Here is an 18,039-nt window from a genome sequence, read left to right on the forward strand (position 1 = left end):
CATAAGCCAAAGACCTGGAAAGATTACCATGAGCTTTTGCTTACATACAAACACCAGGACTGGATGCTGGAGGAGTAACACCAGAACTCAAACTAAGACTGACATTCTATTGTTCTTGAACCTGGAGTTTATTTTGTTTGTTTGTTTCCTTCTTGTCTGTTTGCTCATCTCTCCCCATTGATTTCTTTGATGTTATTAGTTTTATTATTGTGGGTTTTCTAGTTTAACTTTTACTCCTATTATCTTTTTTTTCTTTTCTCTTTCTATACTATCAACTTAACCATCATCATCCTCTCATCCCTATGCTCACCCTCTTTACTTTCCATCCTTCTCTTGTGCTAAAACCCATTGCTCCCCACTCACCCACTCTCTTCCCCTAGCCCTCACCTTCCCCTTACTTTCTCCCCTAACATATCACCTGACTACCCCTCCCTCCTTCACCCACTGAACAACCTACTATACCAACTATACACAACTCAAACCCCTGCAATCCCTATCACAAATACCTTCTTCTACAACAACAGAAATATACCCAAACACACACAAGGACCACAAAAACAGCAGCCTCCACACTGCTTTCCCCACACACCCATGCCACTTCCCATCTCCACCTTTAGTGCCACCCAATCCAACCCCCAAATTTCTATAGTTAGCATTACAAACATTAACCCTGCCAAATCCCACTGCTTATAGATATTACCGCCAGGGGATCTTCTGTATGAGGGTGTTAAACCTGCGAACTAGTTAATACTAAATTACACCCAGAGCAGGGTCAGAAATAGCATACCAACTTAGCTAAAAACCCAAGACAGAAACAAAACAAAAATTAAATCAAGGGAAAGAAAACAGATGACCGAAACCAAAAACTTGCCTATCAAGAACATAGTTGCACAGTACCAAGTGGAGCAATGGGAAGAAGAAAAAGGAATGGAAACCATTCTCCCCCAAAAAAATAATTTAATACAGGATTCAGAGGGAAATGAAGAAAATGGATACCCAGTTCTGAAATCCAACAAAACAAAGACAAATGACACCAAGGAACCCAACTATGTCCACAAGAACAACCTCAAAGCAGAAATCCTGCAAGTAATCACTGAGAATTTCATGGAGATGTTACTAGACATGGTCAACCAAAACATAGAAGATGCACTCAAGAAATTCCAAGACACCAAAAATAAAGACACAGAAACAAATAAATGAACTCATAGGAGCCCTAAATAAATACCAAAGTAAAATAGAGAACACTATAAATAGAGAGATAAATGCATTAAAGATGAAAATAGACAATATTAAAGAGGAAGTGACCCATGATACGGAAGAACTTCAGAAAAAAAGAATGAAACAGAAGTACAAAACAGAGTGGAAGGCCATCCCAGCACACTAGAACAAGCAGAAGACAAAATCTCAGAACTTGAAGATAAATGGAAATTAGAGGAAAACTGAAGAGCTATTAGTCAAACAACTCAAGACCTGTGAAAGGAATATGCAAGAACTCTCCAACTCCATCAAAACACCAAACCTGAGAATCATAGACATTGAGAAGGAGAAGAGGTGCAAGCAAAAGGAATTCATAATATATTCAACAAAATAATAGAAAATTTCTCAAACCTGGAGAAAGCTATGCTCATTGTGGTACAGAAAGCCTCCAGGAAGCCAGACAGACTTGACCAAATAGAACCTCCCTATGACATACTATCATTAAAATAACAAGCACAGAGAATAGAGGAAGAATATTGAAGGCTGTAAGAGAGAAAAAACAAATAACATACAAAGGTAAACCCACCAGAATCACAACAGATTTCTCATTGGAAATCTTTAAAGGAAGAAGGGCATGGAGTGAGGTATTCTGGGCACTGGATGAAAAAAACTTCAATTCTAGGGTACTCTACCCAGAAAAATATAACTCAAAATAGATGGAGCAATAAAAGCCTTCCATGATAAGCAGCAACTAAAACAAGATATGACCACAGAGCCACCACTGCAAAAGATTCTCCAAGGAATTCTGTACACAGAAAATGAAAGCAAACAAAACCATGAGAAGACAGGCAATACCAAACCACAGGAGAAGAAAAGGCAAGGAATCAAAGTAACATTGATTCAGCTGCACACAATCAAACCCTTAAACAACAAGACAACTAAATTACAGGAATCACCACATACCTATCAATATTAACACAGAATGTTAACAGACTTAACTCCCCCATCAAAAGACATCTTTTGGCAAACTGGATTAAGAAGGAAGATCCAACAATCTGTTGTTTACAGGAGATCCATCTCACTGATAGGAACAAGCACTGGCTTAGGGTAAAATGTTGGAAGAAGATTTACCAAGCCAATGCACACCCCCCCCAAAACAGACAAGAGTTGCTACTCTTGTCTTATCTCAGACAAAGTAGACTTCAAACTTACATTGACCAAGTTAGATAAAGAAGGACACTCCATACTAACAAAAGAGAAATACATCAAAAGGAAAGAACAATTATCAACCTGTCAATGCACCCAATTTCACCAAACGTATTCTGAAGGACCTAAAAACACCTATAGATTCCAACACAGTGGTAGTGGGAGACTTCAATACTTCCCTATCACCCAGAGATATGTCATCCAAACAAAAAATCAATAAAGAATTTCTAGAACTAAATCACTCCATAGATCAAATTGACCTAGCTGGTGTCTACAGAATATTTCATCCAACTTCTGCACAATATACATTCTTCTCAGCAGCCCATGGAACCTTCTCCAAAATTGATCATGTTGTAGGGCACAAACCAAGCCTCAGCAAATATAAGAAAATAGAAAATATACCATGCATTCTATCTGATCACAATGCAGTAAAACTAGAACTCAACAACAGAAACAACAGCAGAAAATATGCAAACAATTGGAAGCTGAACACCATATTGCTCAATGATCAGTGGGTCCGTGATGAAATAAAAGAGGAAATGAAAAGCTTCCTGGAAGCTAATGAAAATAAAAACATGACCTGTCAGAACCTATGGGACACAGCAAAGGCAGTCCTAAGAGGAAAGTTTATACCCATGAGTGCATGTATTAACAGGACAGAAAGATCTCAAATCAAGGACCTAGTGCTACATCTCAAACTCCTAGAAAAACAAGAACAAACAAATCCAAAAACAAGCAGAAAGAGAGAAATAATAAACATAATAGCTGAAATTAATGAAATAAAAACAAACAAAAAACATACAAAGAATCAATGAAACAAAAAGCTGTTCCTTTGAAAAAATGAATAAGATGAGAGTCCCGTGGCAAAACTGACTGAAATGAGGAGACAAAAAACCCAAATCGGTAGAATCAGAAATGCAAAAGGGCAGAAACAATAAACACCATGGAAATGCAAGGAATCATGAGGACAATAATTTGAGAACCTATATTCCAATAAATTTGAAAATCTTGAAGAAATGGACAAATTTCCAGATACTTATGACCATCCAAAATTGAACCGAGGATATTAGCGACTGAAATAGATCTATAAAATGAAATGAACTTGAAGCAGCAATCAAGAATCTCTCAAAAAAGAAAAGTCCAGGACCTGATGGATTCTCTGCTGAATTCTATCAGACCTTTAAAAAGGACTGATACCAACCCTCCTTAAAGTGTACCATGAAATAGAAAGGGAAGGAACACTGACTAAGTCATTCTCTGAAGCCAGTATTACACTTATTCCAAAGCCAGGCAAAGATACCTCCAAAAAGGAGAACTACAGGCCAATCTCCTTCATGAACATCAATGTAAAAATCCTCAAAACTGTAATGGCAAACCAAATTTGACAGCACATCAAAAAGATCATTCACCATAACCAAGTTGGCTTCATCCCAGGAATGCAGAGGTGGTTCAACATATGAAAATCAATAAACGTAATAAACCACATTAACAGAAGCAAAGACAAAAACCACTTCATCATCTCAATAAATGCAGAAAAAGCCTTTGATAAGATCCAACACCACTTCATGATAAAAGCTCTAAGAAAATTAGGAATAGAAAGAATGTACTTCAACATTGTAAAGGCTGTATATGACAAACCTACAGCTAGCATTATACTTAATGGTGAAAACTGAAACCATTTCCCCTAAAATCAGGAATGAGACAAGGGTGCCCACTATCCCCAATCCTATTCAACATAGTACTGGAATTCCTAGCCAGAGAAATTAGGCAAGAAGAAAGAATAATAGGAATACAAATAGGTAAAGAAACTGTCAGAATATCCCTATTTGCAGATGAAAAGATCCTGTATCTTAAAGACCCAAAAAATTCCTCGACACCATAAACAGCCTCGGCAAGGTGGCAGGATACAAAATCAACTTGCAAAAATCATTTGCTTTTCTATACACCAACAATGAACAAATTGAGAAAAAACATATGGAAACAATTCCATTTACAACAGCTTCAAAAAAAAAATCAAATACCTAGGAGTAAACTTAACAAAGGATGTGAACAACCTCTACAAGGAAAAGTAAAAACCCCTAAAGAAAGAGATCGAGGAAGACTTCAGAAGATGGAGAGATCTCCCATGCTCATGGATCGGTAGAATCAGCATAGTAAAAATGTCAATACTCCCAACAGCAATCTATATGTCCAATGCAATTCCCATCAAAATCCCAATGACATTCATCACAGAGATTGAAAAATCGACTCTAAAGTTCATTTGGAAACACAAGAGACCGTGAATAGCTGAGGCAATACTCAGCAAAAAGAGCATCATTGGAGGTATCACAATACCCGACTTCAAACCATATAACAGAGACACGACAATAAAAACAGCATGGTACTGGCACAAAAACAGACATGAAGACCAGTGGAGCAGAATAGAGGAGCCAGATATAAGTCCACACAGCTATGCCCACCTTATTTTTGACAAGGGTGCCAAAACCACACGATGGAGAAAAGACAGTGTCTTCAACAAATGTTGCTGGGAAAAGTGGTTATCTGCCTGCAGAAAACTGAAACTAGATCCATGTTTATCAAACCCTGTACTAGTATCAACTAAATATGGATTAAGGACCTAAATATGAGACCTGAAACTCTGAAGTTAATACAGGAAGGAGCAGGAAACACTCTGGAACTAATAGGTATAGGCAAGGACTTCCTCAATACAACCCCAGCAACTCAGCAACTATCAGAAAGGATGGACTAATGGGACTCCATGAAATTTACAAGCTTCTGCACGACAAAACAAATAGTCTCTAAACTGAAGAGACCACCCACAGAGTGGGAGAAATATTTGCCAGCTACACATCAGACAAAGGACTGATAACCAGAACATACAGGGAGCTCAAAAAACTAAACTCCCCCCAAATCAATGAACTAATAAAGAAATGGGCAACTGAATTAAACAGAACTTTCTCAAAGGAAGAAATTCAAATGGCCAAAAAACACATGAAAAAATGCTCACCATCTCTGGCCATAAAGGAAATGCAAATCAAAACCACACTAAGATTCCACCTCACCCCTGTTAGAATAGCCATCATCAGCAACACTAGCAACAACAGGTGTTGGTGAGGATGCGGGGAAAGAGGAACCCTCTTACACTGCTGGTGGGAATGCAAGCTGGTGCAACCACTCTGGAAAACAATAAGAAGGCTTCTTAAAAATCTAAACATAGATCTGCCATATGATCCAGCAATCCCACTCCTGGGGATACACCCAAAGGAATGACACTCAGGTTTCTCCAGAGGCACCTGCACACCCATGTTTATTGCAGCGCTATTTGCAATAGCCAAGTTATGGAAACAGCCAAGATGCCCCACTAGTGACGAATGGATCAAGAAAATGTGGTATTTATGCACAATAGTGTACTACTCAGCCATGAAGAAGAATGAAATCTTATCATTCACAAGTAAATGGATGGAACTGGAGAACATCATTCTGAGTGAGGTTGGCCAGGCTCAGAAGACCAAAAATTGTATGCTCTCCCTCATATGTGGACTTTAGATCTAGGGCAAATGCAGCAGTGTTGTTGGACTTGGGTGACAGGCTAAGGGGAGAGCACGTACAGGAGGAATAGAGAAAGATAGGAAACCCAAAACATGGAAGTGTTTGATGTTCCCACAGTAGAGCAGCTAATGCAGTAACCTTAAAACAACAGAGGTCAAAAAGAGAAGGTGACTGAGAAGTAGTGAAGAGGTCTGTAGAGCTGAATCAATCTGGGTTGTAACACACTTGTGCATGGAAGCAATCTCTCTGGATAGTTACCCTTATCTCAACTAGCAGGAACGCTATGTCTTTCTTAATATTTCTTATGTCTACTTGTCAACAAAATTGGAGAGAAGGGCAGAACAAATTCTGCCTGGAAGCCAGAGCAGTGGGGGGATGGGGAGGGAGCGTGGGGGAGAAACGGCCCTAACAATATATGCCCATGTGAATAAATGAATAAAAATAAAATTCATCTCCTACATTATCCTTTCTTATCCCTTCTCACTTTGTCAGCAATCTCAACAATTGACTTGCAGTTTATTTGCATACGTGAATGTAAAGTAAGTCAATCACCGTCTCCTTTTACACTCCCTTCTTCTACTGCCACAGAGTTTGTATAATCCTGTGCTCTTGGTCATTGTCCTGGATCAGCAACCCTGGGTTCCAAAAGAGTTTACTGAACACCACCAGGTGAGCTGGGAGCAAGTGGGGTAGCAGTGAGGGTCAGCAGTGTCAATGAGTGTCCCTGGGGTAGCTGGAACTGCACAGTGCTTCTCTATCTATTTACAGGTTGTAACCATCAATGCAGATGTACTGAACATGCTTTCTGTCAAGTTGCTTGGTGATTGCATCCAGATCCAGTGTGATGGTGTACTAACACTAGAAGTGTGTCTCTTCCACTGTCCAAAGGTCCAGAATATTTTCTATGACATATGGGATTTTGGCTTCAGCAGCTCTGTTGAAGACAAGAAAGAGGGCTGCTTTCTGCTGCTATTTAGTTTTGTCCTTGGTAATTTCCTTGTCTGCTGCATCCAGGAAAGCCCTGGGCCTGGTATTGATCCGTCTTGGGGCAACCATCACCATCTTGCACTGTTTGGTGGGCAGCTAGGAAAGGACACCATATTTGAGGTGTAGCAGCATGATGGCTTCCACCAGCAGGAGCTTCATCTCTCCCAGGTTGGAGGAGCCTAAGTAATCCCAGGGTAGACTTTTGGTGTCACAGTAGCAAAATCCAAAGTCATGAAACTGAAGTAAGAATGTTGTCTTGACTGCAATGATGATCTATGTGTAAAACTCAGAGGCCAGAACAAGGCTGGTGTGCCAATATCATACTGTTGGCAAACTCTAGGATGGGCACAACTGATCAACAGTAAGGGATCTTGTTGGTTTTGAGGAAGTGAGGTTTGTCAATGCTGACAGCATTGAAAGAGGCATTTAGCTGTTTTTCCCACTTGCTAAGAAGGTCAAAATTGATTACACTGACTAAGTCAGCTCACAGGTGGCCCTTCCCAGTCACCACTATGGTGATATCCTCTGGGCTCAGAGATAGCAGGCACAGAAGGAAGGCCTCTTCCCAGGTGAAGCACATGGAGGACAGCACCACCACCAGGAGCAGATACTCCCTTGGATAAAAGGCCACTATACTCATGGCATGGGTCATCTTCCTCAGGCCCTTGCTATCAGTAGGTAACAGGCAGCTTCTTTTCACTAAGGCAAAATTAATTCCAGCTCACTGGAAGGGCTTTGGATTGAACACAAGCTTGGCATCTACTCCAGAAAGGTCAGCTTCAAGGACATCTTGAAGATCTTGTTGGAGAGACATCTTCCCCAACTGAGAAGCAAATGCCAGGGTAACAGTCTTGGGCAGAGGATCCAGCTTAACTTGAAGAAGGTCATGCCCACTTGCAATTAGATTATTGAGAGAAGTTCCACATCACAGATCATGGAATTAATCTGTTCAATCATCATATGTCTACCTTGAAGCCAGCCTGGGGGAAAAACCTATGCATCTCCCCTTTGACAAAGGCTGGGGATAGACCTGAGGGCAGGCTGATCTGGTCCCTCCCCCACTGCTGCCATTGATCCCTCAAGGGTTGCAGGGTGACTGGGGAGGAGGTGCTTGACTGCTTTCATCAGGACATGGCAGTAGTCTGTCATGTGTAAGTCCCATGTCTTCATGGCAGGTTCATAATTTCTGCTGGTCAGAATCTTAAACACTGCAAGGAGCTCCTCAGCAGAGCCTATATTCACCCCAAAACAATCTACTTTCTGTATGCATATTCCCTTTTGACAGTTTACTGTTTTTGTGGAGTGAGGCCAAAATTTCTTTTGGAGTCTTCCTTCTGTTCTGGGCATCACACCCCCTGAGTCATAATGAATGCCAGAAATGCTCACTCCCAGTTAGAGGGTTTGGCTGTCTTGGCCTCTATTTCAGAATCTCTGGGAGGCTGTCTAGAGGAATAAGCTGTTGTCTCCTGGGAACTCTCTGCTTTGGTCAAATATTCATGATTTGTGTTATTAACAGGTGTTGATTTGATCATATGTAAAGCCTGAGGATGACCTTGACATAGTGTACATCCTAATAGCTATTGGTTAGAGATATTTGGGTGACTTTTTTGCCAAAGGTGGAGAATTCTAAAGAGTCATTTGTCTTGATCGGTTGTGTCTTGAGCAGGCTATGGACATCTTTTCTTGCCTGTTCTATATTCCCTGTGCCTGCTCTAGCGTGCTGAGCTGAAAATGGTGGGAATGATGAGGTCCTTGGTCACCATGAAATGAATTATTGAGCTTCTGTTATTTAAACATGAGCCCATGGCCCACTGGTTTAGAAGGCTCCCTCAGGAGATTTTGGGAAGGGCCCAAATATGAAGGCTTGGCAGCAATGAGGTGCTTGTGCTTGTGCTCTGAGGTTGTTCTGATAATAACTCAGAGCTATTATTTATGGGCCAGAGCCTGCTGTCTATTCTCTTCAGTAAGTAGCAAGAAATTATAACAGAGAAATGCCTATGCAGAAATGTAAGCCATTAATTGGAAAACTGACAAAAGTATGGCTTGACACTTGCTCAAACAGTGCCTCTTTTCAATCTGGAAAAGATTAGAGAGGAGGCACCTCCAGAACTTTCCTCATCCAGTTTATACTTCCAGCTGGATGCTGGGGGACCTGGAATTCAAGTGCTGCCAGTTTACATGCCTTATTGCAGTAGCCTGGCTGAACTACACTTCCCAGCGAGCAAAGCAGCCATAGTTACTTTTTTTTTTTTTAAAGCTTGCTTTCTGATGGAATATTAGAACATTAACCCAGGTCCTTTCACATCACCCATAGATATAGCCCAAAGAGACAATACCACATATGCTTAGAATTTTTAAAAAATATCCTCCATCCTGATTGTCTTTTCATAAAGGAAACAGGCAGTCTGCTCCTCTTCAGGATCGGCCTTACTGGAATAACACACCTAATCCCTTGATTACATTAAGAAGCCTAATCCCCATCCTTTCTTATGAAATATATAAGGCAGGGGAGTGGGCTTTATCCCCCTTTAACAAGAAAGTAATTGCATTCAATTTTATATGTCAGGACACACACACACATCACATTTTTAAAGTTGTCTCCTAAAAGCTTACACATTTATCTAACTCTCTCCACTGTAGTCAAGAAAACCATTATGAGTTGCGACAAAGGCAAAACTTGTACTGTCAATAAAAGCTCATCTACCCTGTCTCTCTCTAACTGCTTTTGTTTCCTATCTACAAAAAGGGAAGAGAATCTTGTATATGTTTCTAGCAAGCTTCCTAAAGAGAATTCATCTTGTGTAATATGGGGATGTTCCCTTATTAGGATATTTAGTACAGTATTAGAACAGTGATGTCTTGGATATTCCAGTGCTATCTGTCCTAAATAGTTGGATGGGCCAGCATTGTCCACCCAAAGAGAAACTGCAACTAAAATTGAGAAATCAAGATTCTTAGCTACCATGTTCTTCATGTTTCTTTTCTTACAGGTAGAGATTGTAATGTAATTATTTAGGAAATACTGTAAACATTACAGGAAACACTGTCCTTGTGACACATTTTTTAAAAAACTGGAGATCTCTGTTTTCATTGGCATAAAAATGACAAGTACTAACTCTATCCTGGTGCCCCATAGGGAGAATTTTAGTTAACTAGCATACCTGTGGCCACTACATTTTCATATATTTTTGAGCTCATCGTAGGCATGCTTCACTTGACATTCCTGGCATTCCTAATTTAAAATATCTCTGCGTGTGTGTGTGCACATGAAAATCTGCAAGACAGTTTACTGACTGAAGTTATAAAAATAGTATAGAGGAGCTATTGCTTCTGTCTTTTCTATTTTTTTCCACCTTTTCTTCTGCTGCCTTTCATAAGAAAACCAGTTATTTAACGTTCTTACTTCACCCACGCCTAATTAAATATATAGGCCTTCTAGAGTTAATGCTTAAGCTAGAGATAAAGGGGAAAAAAATCATTTTAAATATTATTGCTGGGAGTCTTTGTTGCCATTTCCCTCTTGGGGAACAGGAAATATTTCTCTCTTTTTCTACCCACTCCACCCTGCCTATACTTTATCCTGTCATACAAAAATAAATCCTTTCTAAAAGTTCAAGAGAAGATTTAAAAAGTCACTGCTTTGTAAAATTGCCTGCTTAGAGGCTTGCAAAAAATATCAAAGTTTAGCCATGTAGACAGGTGATATTTTTCAGTTTCATTCCATCAAAAATACAACTTGTATTCAACTTCTTTCATAATGTATTAGGCTCTGTTAACAAATGTATTCTTGAAAATTGTTGCAAAATTGAAAAAGAGTTTAAGATGTTTTTTTTTTCCTGTGTGTTTATTAAAACATTAGACTACAAAGACTTGGGGTTTTTTTTAATAGGGAAAAGAAATGCTTTCGTCTAAATTTAAAATTTCATAAAAGTTGTTTCAAAATTCAAAAAATAGAATCAGCAAGTAGCAGAAAGAAATTATGTAAGAGAACAAACAGTGGATTAGAAGTACCTACCATGTTTCAGTGTTTCTGCATACTTGAAATAAAACCGTAGGTTCACGAACACAAGAAAATGTGGGCAATTTAGAAAGGCAGAACTTGATAGTAAAAAACAGACATATAGACAGAAACCAGGGCAATCAAGAATCTTCATACTTTTGATCTACACAACAAAAGGTAAACATCACTCAAGTGGAAGCCAGAGTCACCCCAGAGCCTGAGTCTCCAACCGTACCCAGTTCTAGCTATGAAAGTGGGAAAATTCCACAGTGTGGGATCTAACATATTCAATCCCTGGACCCACTGTGTATTTGTGTAGTGAGAAGTAATTGTGCACTGATTGGCAATTTGCCAAGTGTGAACTAGTAAGCTAAAAGGAAGACATCAAACCTCACTGCAGAGGACAGGGAATAACCAGAGTCTGAGCCCCAACCCAAGGTAAAGTGCTAGCATGGGGCAGCCCCCATGGAGTGAGAGCTGGCTAGCTGTAGAGATCCTGAATCCACCACACAGGGCAGAGCACATGGGAGAGTGAGAGCAACAGAAGCCTGCAAAGATAACAAAGTTCACTACCGGTGAACAGGTGCTACCCAGTGCACCTTGTCACCAACACAGAACATGAAGTAGGCCCAAAGAGGACCATAGGATTGGGCATACTTAGTGAACCACACCTGACCAACCAGCTGTTCATGCAGGTCACCCCTCCCCTCTCCCCCTTCAGTTGCTAATACTGTGCCTAGAGGCAGGCACAATGCAGTAGAAGGACTGAATTGGGTCATAGCAGCCCAATGCTCAGGTCATGCCTCCTCTAGCAACTGCCCCCGACCCAGACCCAGACATAGCAGAACACTGATTACTGTACCCAGGTCAACACAGAGAAGAATCACAGACACCCCAGGCCTGGAGGACAATCAGGAGTGAACACTTCAGAAGAACTTCAGACCAAAAACTGAGGGCCAGAGATTACAGAACACCTGCTGCACTGACATAAAACAACTAGTCTACAATACTCTCTACAAGAAAGAACTAGCCATTTTATTTTTAATTTTAACCTTTTTGACTTATTGTGCTTTCTTTTTATTTTAATTTTTTCCATCCTGTTACAGTCCTTGCTTCTGTTGTCTTTCTCTGAGATAATTGTAACGGTATCCTTGCATATTATTAGTTCATGTCACTCATCCCAAATGCTTCACCTCTTACTCCAAATCTTCCTTTTTCCTTTTACATTCCCTCAACCCACATTTATTTTACTATTTAATAATTAATTCCTCTAGCATCAATATTTTTAAAATCCTAGCATACCTTATAAAAAGCTTAGTATCTTTAATATATATCTTTCTTTGAAAGATTTATATTTTAAATGCTGATTTTGTTATTGTGGTCCAATAACACCAGACTGCTAGGAGAAACTGCATAATGATCATGATACCAACCAGTCCTACCAGAAAATCAAGACAGTTTTTACTAAAATACTGCAGGTAATTAAGACCTCCAACCAATGACTTGATCTCAAATATGCAAATCCCAACACAGTAATGCAAGAAATTGGTAAGGAAGACAAACAATATGAATTCTGCAAAAGTCAACAATTCCATATTTAAGGACTTGAATGATAGTGAAGAGAATGAAACATCAAATATGAATTCAAAAGAATGGTAGTAAGAATGATCAATAAATTAGAGAGGACATGGATAAACACCAGAATGGATTGAAAGAGACTATAAATAAATAGCTGAATAAAATAAAGAATACAATGAAGTACATGAACAGAGAATTCAAAAAATTATAAAAATCCTGAACAAGATAAGTAGGTGAGTTAAATTAGTCAGATAATGATAAAGAAAAATATGAAGAAAGAATGAATGGAATATGCAAGACTTCTGGGATACCATTAAGAAGCCAAACATATAAATCATGGGCATAGAAGAAGAGGTGAAGGTAAAGGCATAAAAACACATTTCATAAAATGCAGCAGAAATTTTTTAATTCTTGAGAAAGAGATAGTCATCTAAGTAGTACAGGTGTTTAGGATACCAAACCAAAAAATAAAACAATTCTCCCAGTGTCCTAATATAGTTAAACTATTAAGCATACCAAGAAGGGAAAAACAATAAAGCTGTGAGAGTGAAGCAGCAAGTGCCCTACAAAGTAAAACCTGTGAGTGTAACTGCAGATCTATTAACAGAAACTGTGAAATCCAGCACAGTACAGAATGATGTATTCAAAACCACGAAAGAAAATAACTGCAACCTAGATTGCTATATCCAGCAAGATAATAATTCTTAGTTAGGAAAAATAAAATGCTTCTACACAAAAGGTAACTCACGAACATTGAGTCAGCGCTGGGAATAATAGTTAAAGGAGCCTGTTCACTTAACCCTAACATAAAGTCAAACATGAAAATATAAGAATGAACAAATCTCACTGAATGAGTACAGGAGCAAGTGAGGATTTGGGTAGAATGAAACACCATAAAAACAACACAATGACAGGAATTATTACAAACCTTTCAATAATAACTCTGAATGTCAACGATCTCCATTATTCAACAAAAGACGCAGACCCTCAAATTCAATAAAAACAAAACCCAGCTATTTCTTGCCTACATAAGATGGAGCTTACTGGCAAATACAAACACAGGCTTAAAATGAAAGCTTAGAAAAATGTACTCCATGACTGGGAGTCCACAAGCAAGCAGCAGTCGCTGTATTCATGTAACAACTAGACTTTAAAACTAATCAGAGGAGACAAGTAATATCACTTCATTGTGACAAAAGGAACAATGAATCAAGAAAATGTAATTTTCATAAGCATATATGCTCTATATGTTAACACACCCATTTTTATAAACAAAACTTACTGGACACAAAATCACAGATAGACTCCAACACAATAATAATGGATGACTTCAATGTCCAACACTCACCAACAGTTACATCATTCAGAGAAAAAAATCAACAATGATGAAGATGGTGGCTTATTGACATTCACCTGGTATCTTTCCTCATGGACACACCTTACTGAAAAGGTACTCTCATGCCAAACTCCCTGTAGCACTGCTAAGGAAGTCAGCCCTAATGGCACCATAGATTTGATCACTACAGAATCCCACAAGCTCAACAGCAGCTGCTGGTAGGTGTGGATGCATGGACATGGTGTGGATTGGCCAAAGAAAGCAAAAGCAATAGGGAGAGAGATAGGTGGAGGAATCTGCAGGCAAGTAGAGAAATCTGACCCACTCAGGTGGACCCTGTGGCATGAGACTCACAAGACTAAATCAGTTCCATCAGAGAAACGGCCAAAAGGCAAGAGACAGAGTCCTGAGGACCACTGCAAACTTCCTGGAACTGGGCAGAGAGTCAGCAATCCCAGAACAGAGCACAGTATCTCTGACCAAGAAACCTGAGAGTTCTGGTCTAGAAAATAGACCACGTTAGGACCTGGGAGATGGAGAATGATGCACCTTAAGTAGGGAGTGTTTGGTGACTGGGGTGGGGGGGGGGTTAAGAGCCTGGACCCCAGAAATCATCCTGGGGGCTTTTAAACAAAAGATTAAGTCTACTTATTTTATTGGGGAACCAGCTGAAGGCTTTGAGAGGCACACTCCTGCTGAAGTAGGCCTGTAAACTAGGCAGTCCATACTGGATCAACCAGTTCTCACATTTAAACAGAAGACAAAGCAGCTCCACAGAAAGTACTATTTCTTATCTTCATCTTGACATTTTTTATTTGCATTTTTATTCTCTTTCTTTTTGGCATTTATTTTAGCAATTCACCATCTTTTTTCTCCTCAACTTAGTCTTTGAAACCAGTACTATGATGCCAAAACTTGATGAAGACCCAACAAAATGGAAAATTACAGAATGCTTTCTCTGATGTACATAGATATGAAAATCCTCAATAAAATAATTGCAAACTAAATTTGAAAATACATCTCCACTTCATGTTAAACGGAGAAACCAGGAGGGCCCCCGGGCCACCAGTTGCCCACGCCCAGATGGCTTGGGAAGACTCAGACAAGGTGAGCTTAGTAGTACCGTGGTACTCCCACAGACAACCCTGGGCTAGAGCAGCATAGCCCGCTGGACAGACCAACCTCCACCCAGGGAAAAAAGAGAAACTGAGTAATAAGCAATAAGAACAATAAAGACAAGGGAATGAGGGTGAGGTGCACTGAGTGCTGAAGATTGGGGGAAGGGAATTCTTCCTGGAACTGTAAATAACAAGCCGGGTGGGCCGAAGAGGCTCTGGCAGGAGCAGGGGCACGTGCCTAGCAACCAGGAGTGGGAAAGCTTGTGAGAGTGGTGGAGGGAGGAAAACTCCACAGGATAGGGGGGAAGACCCACTTCCCACATGAGCTGTAAACAAACATGGTGGCTGGCAGGAGCAGCAGCACCACCCAGTAATCAGGAGCAGGAAAGCTTGTGAAAGTGGCAGTGAGAGGAAAACTTCACAGGAGAGGGGTGATGACCCACCTCCCACATGAACTGTAAATAAATACGCAGGCCTAGAACACGGGTGCACTGTCACCTTTCCCAGTGTGCTTGGAAAGGAGAAAACTTGTAGCAGAGGCTCACACACAGGAGAAATCTGAGCAAACAAAGCCTGCAGGGCCAGGTGAGTGCTAAGCTCACTCCTGAGATCTGCATAAAAAACGCCTCCAGCAACAGCAGGCTGAGAGCAGCGGGCAAGCAAGCCACAGCTGCAGATACCATTCTCAGAACTGTCTTCAGACTCTTTTTTTTTCTCTCTCTGCCTACCCTCAATGAGGAAACAACCAAACTATACCTGCATGCTGAAAAACTTACTGAAACTATATTGCATTTGAACTTGGGATACTTTGTGGGGTTTTTTTCTTGTGTGCACTTTTGTTCTACTTTATGTGTCCCCTTTGATGAGAGAACTACAGAACAACATCTGAGGCACCATCTCCAGGATTGGAGACTGAGACAGACACCAAAATTATTAAGACTGAAACTTCATTGCATTTGAACTTGGAGGTTTGTTTTTTTTTAATTTCTATTTTTCATTTTTTTTAAATTTATATATATATATTTCCTTCATTTACTTATTTTTTATTTTTATTCTTATTTTTGTTCTTCTTATTTTTTATTTTCAATCCTCTCTCTGTTTCTCTACTGCCTGTTTAGCTTACTGTCGATTAGTACACTAACACTCCATTTATACCTTTGATACTTTTTTGTTTGATTCCTTGTTTCGTTTTTTCCTACTTGTCTGTTTATTGTTTTTCCCTTTTCTTTAACTTCTTCCTTTCCATCTCCTCTCGCCCTTCCATTCTAAATATCACCATTGTTATTATTACAAGCTAGAAAATACTTAATTGCACACAGTACAGGGACAGTAACAACACCAAGGACAATGATGGCAAGACAGAAAAAACAGGGAAACCAGTTTCCCCACAGCAAAAAATTAGTACAGGAATCAGAGGGGAATGAAGAAAACAGATACTCAGATCCAGACTCCAACAAAATGAAGATAAACTATGCCAAAAAACGCAATGAAGCCCACAAGAATAATTTAAAAGAAGACATACTACAGGTACTCAATGAGAATTGTATAGAGATGATACTGGATAGGGTCAACCAAAATGTACAGGAGACACTCAAGAAATTCCAAGACAACAAAAATACAGAATTTCAAAAAGCACAAGAAGAAATAAAAGAAACCATAGAAGCACTGTATAAACACCAAAGTGAAACAGAGAACACGATGAATAAACAGATAAATGAACTCAGGACAAAAATAGGCAACATTAAAGAGAATACCACCCAGGATATGGAAAACCTCAGAAAAAAGAATGAAACCAAATTGCAAAACAAAACAGAAGGTCAACTAGCAGAATAGAACAAACAGAAGACAGAATCTCAGAACTCGAAGAAGAAATGGTAATTAAAGGAAAAACCAAAGAACTATTAATTACACAACTCAAGACCTGTGAAAAGAAAATGCAAGAACTCACTGACTCCATCAAAAGAACAAACTTGAGAATCATGGGCAAGCGAAGGGAATGTGTAATATATTCAACAAAATAATAACAGAAAATTTCCCAAATCTAGAGAAAGATATTCCCATACAGATGCAAGAGGCCTCCAGGACACCAAACAGACCAGATCAAAATAGAACTACCCCACAGCATATCATCATTAAAACAACAAGTTCAGAAACTAAGGAAAGAATATTGAAGGCTGTAAGAGAGAAAAAACAAATAACATACAAAGGTAAACCCATCAAAATCACAGCAGACTTCTCAACAGAAATATTAAAAGCAAGAAGAGCGTGGGGTGAGATCTTCCAGAAACTGAATGAAAATAACTTCAACCACAGGATACTCTACCCAGTAAAACTATCATTCAAACTACATGGAGCAATAAAAGTCTTCCATGATAAGCAGACACTAAAACAATATGTGACCACAAAGCCACCACTACAAAGGATTCTTCAAGGGATTCTGCACACAGAAAGTGAAGCCCAACTTAACCATGAAAAGACAGGCAGCACCAAACTACAGGAAAAGAAAAAGCAAGACAGTAGAGAGTAACCTTGACTTAGGTACACACAATCAAACCTTCAAACAACTAAGACAACTAAATGGCAGGAATCACCACATACCTATCAGTACTAACGCTTAATGTTAACGGACTTAATTCACCCATCAAAAGGCACCGCTTGATGAAATGGATTAAAAAGGAAGATCCAACAATTTGTTGCTTACAGGAGACCCATCTCATCAACAGAAATAAGCATAGGCTTAGGATGAAAGGCTGGAAGAAGATTTACCAAGCCAGTGGCCCCGAAAACAGGCAGGAGTAGCAATACTTATCTCTGACAAAGTAGACTTCAAACCTACATTGATCAAACGAGATAAAGAAGGACATTCCATACTAATAAAAGGGAAATAGACCAAAAGGAAATAACAATTATCAACCTATATGCACCCAATGTCAATGCACCCAATTTCATCAAACATACCCTGAAAAACCTAAAAGCATATATTAACGCCAACACAGTGGTTGTGGGAGACTTTAACACCACATTTTCATTAATAGATAGGTCATCCAAACAAAAAATCAATAAAGAAA

At 39.5% G+C, this 18,039-nt stretch overlaps 1 pseudogene; it reads right to left on the minus strand.

Moving 5' to 3' along the window:
• Positions 1-6,298: 6,298 nt before the first annotated feature.
• On the minus strand, positions 6,299-8,109 carry LOC141419806 (SWI/SNF-related matrix-associated actin-dependent regulator of chromatin subfamily A-like protein 1; annotated as a pseudogene).
• Between the last annotated feature and the right edge of the window lie 9,930 nt (positions 8,110-18,039).

This window comes from Castor canadensis, chromosome X (genome assembly GCF_047511655.1).
Source record: "Castor canadensis chromosome X, mCasCan1.hap1v2, whole genome shotgun sequence".
In the NCBI taxonomy this organism is placed as follows: Eukaryota; Metazoa; Chordata; class Mammalia; order Rodentia; family Castoridae; genus Castor; species Castor canadensis.